Source organism: Temnothorax longispinosus, chromosome 3, assembly GCF_030848805.1.
Source record: "Temnothorax longispinosus isolate EJ_2023e chromosome 3, Tlon_JGU_v1, whole genome shotgun sequence".
In the NCBI taxonomy this organism is placed as follows: Eukaryota; Metazoa; Arthropoda; class Insecta; order Hymenoptera; family Formicidae; genus Temnothorax; species Temnothorax longispinosus.
Window position 1 is genome coordinate 13,568,267 of NC_092360.1, and position 2,979 is coordinate 13,571,245.

General features: G+C 31.8%; 1 long non-coding RNA gene across 1 annotated transcript; it reads right to left on the bottom strand.

Annotated features, from left to right (window-relative positions):
* Window positions 1–1,106: 1,106 nt before the first annotated feature.
* On the bottom strand, window positions 1,107–2,078 carry LOC139809595 (uncharacterized). The gene is made up of 3 exons (XR_011731142.1): window positions 2,001–2,078; window positions 1,308–1,439; window positions 1,107–1,246 (listed from the first exon to the last, which is right to left on the bottom strand). It is a non-coding gene; the product is annotated as an uncharacterized lncRNA (long non-coding RNA).
* Between the last annotated feature and the right edge of the window lie 901 nt (window positions 2,079–2,979).

Below are 2,979 nucleotides of genomic sequence, written 5' to 3' on the forward strand. Positions count from 1 at the left end.
CGAGGATCAGACTTTTTAATTATTTCAAAATTAGGGAAATCAACCGTAAAATCCAAAGGAATTAATTTGTATGGAGTTAAGGTTTTTTTAATTTGAATTTTGGTTTCAACTTCTTTTAATTTTAAAAATAATGGAAAGGGGTCGTGATCAAATAGAATAGCTTGTTTAATAAGATATTTTAATTTTTTGATTTGGAATCTTTTGCCCCCTTTTTTGGGCATTCAGGAATCCTGTTGCCACGCTTTTGGCAGCGACAAGAATAATAGGAAATCTCCTGTTGCCACGCTTTTGGCAGCGACAAGAATAATAGGAAATCTCCTGTTGCCACGCAGTTTGGCAGCGACAGTTAGGAGTGATGAAATTAAAAAGGTTTTGGATATGAAATTAGTTTCAAAATTAAAATTACCTTTATTCCGGAAAACTTGATTACAAATGTTAAATACGGTTTTAAAGTTCTTACTACGAGTTTAGATTTTGACAATAGAGTATCGACTACTCAAAACTCCGGACTTCGAATAACTACTAGTTAGATTTTTGATAAAGTATCGATTACTAAAAACTCCGGACTTCGAATAACTACTGAATTAATCCTTCGCTCTTATTTATACTTAAATGGCGAGAACCTCCCCGCCTGAGCTTCCCACCATTTCATTGTCTTATCCTAAGGGAGGAGGAAGGTCTTATCACCAAGTGTAACTCGATTCCCTGTGAACCACGGCCAGAGAACTGTCTCCATGAGAAATCGGATAACTAATCAATATCGATTAGCATTCTTGGCTATTTAAAGATTTTAATATCAATTAGCACTCTTGGTTATTAAAAGACTAAAATTTTGTTCGCACGTAACAATATCTATAATAATAAACAATAATAAATAAAATATAAATATTTTTAGATATAAAATCAGATGTCTCATGGTTAAAATACAATATAGAATCTTGGGACGAAGTCATAGAAAAATGGAGAAGAACTTTTGAAGTAAGAAAAAATTCAAAAACTACTAATTTTTATGCGTTTCTTAAGGAGTGGGCTCCTTTAAAACATAAAGATAAGGCAGAATGTTTGGTAAGGAATTTTCAGCCAGTGTTTTTTACACAGTTTATATAAATAATTACATAGTTTATATTAATAATTATATTTTTTACAGATTAATATTGATTTTGATCTACTGTTTCCTGATAAAAATTTACGGTGCCAACGAGCCCCGGTCTCCCCTATGTTTCCTTGATGTTTCCTTCATTTGTCTCTAAAATTATAAAAGTTTTTTTTATAAACATCAGAATTATACTTTATTTACATATACTTACAATGATTCAGTTGATACGAAGAACTTTTTCTTCGGATGTATCTCCTCATCCATTACATCGAGCGGTATCCTCCTTCTGTTTCTTCGAAAGAGTCTGACAATCAGAGGTCTGATTCTTCTCCACCAGCGGTTTCTATACATGAATTAAATATAAATCAATATTAATATATAAATCAAATATACCACACAAAATAATTAAATTGGCTAAAATTAAATGTTTCTATTACACATAATTCGAGTAAAATCTTTAAAATAATCAATATCATGTGTTAATATAACTTGAAAAATAAAGTCAAAAGAACAAATATAAATGTAAAGTACAATGTCAATTAATTAACATTTCTCATTTGTCAACAAGTAACATACGATGAATGAGTCATTTTAACTTAAAATTTAGAGTGGACTTTCTATAAAATAAATATACATATATAGGCCAGTCAATAAAGACACTAAAATTCAAAAATTTAACTTTAATTACAAAAGTTTTCTGATGAAATAGATAAAAGTTTTCTGATGGGTGAGTTAAAATACCAATAAATCTCATTTTGCAACCATCCCCGAGTTTCGGAACATGTTAAGTATTGCAAAAAATGTCAATTTATTATAACTTTGCGAAAAAAATTGCAAAAGTCCTGCAAACTTAAAGCAAAAATTTTTATTTTTCCCCCCTTTGCGGGAAAATAATTCTACTTACAGAAAATGATTGTCGACCATCTGATCGTCGATGTTGTCCATGCCAACAGCGTTTGAAAGATGATAATGTAAATCTGTTAATACAAAATGGCTTTTATAGTTACAATTAATTTAAATGTAGCTATGGGACTTGTAAACGTTTGTCTACAAGTGATGTGTAAACTCATACTTGATAATAACTTTGTTGTTAAATATTTATTGATTGATATTTAGGATGCAAAGTCGGGCAAAAATAAAAGTGGCAGGTAATAGATGTTTGTTAAGTTAGCACCCCTCTTCCCACAAAAAACCGGAATAACACATATGCAGAAATTAAGTGCTCTTTATGTGCTAATTATGTGCTCTATTCACGATTCTTGTGCTCGAGCGGTTTTGCGGGAAATCGCAATTGAAAGTGGGGATGCTGGCTTAACGTAAGTTAGCACCCCCCCCCTCATTAAAATTACATATAACATATAAACTTAATATGCTTTTTATGTGGTTTTTATGTGCTTTCAAATGCCTCAAACAAAATTAGTCTGTCTAGACAGACTGTCTGTAATAGTTGAAAAGTATACGCAAAAAAAGATCTATTTAATACTGATATAAGAGTAAAATATTAGTTAAAATACAGAAAGCGAAATAATTCTTGTCTTAACATGTTTTTTGATTAATGTGTTCTCGAAATATGCACAATAAAATTTTCGTGCTCGTCTCCTTTGACCGACCCAAATGTGAGCATCCCATACGTACAAGAGTAAAGTACTAGTTATTAAAATGTTCCTCAATTTATATGCTTTCAAAATATGCACAATGAGATTTCCGTCCCCTTCCCGTTTGGCCGACCCGAACGTGAGCACCCCATACGTACAAGAGTAAAGTGTATTTACCGCACCGATATTTCGCGATGCAACATTTTCTATTAGAAGAAGCGCTTACCTTTTTATCTTCTTCCGATCTTTTTTCTCTCTCTCTCTCTCTCTCTCTCTCTCTCTCTCTCG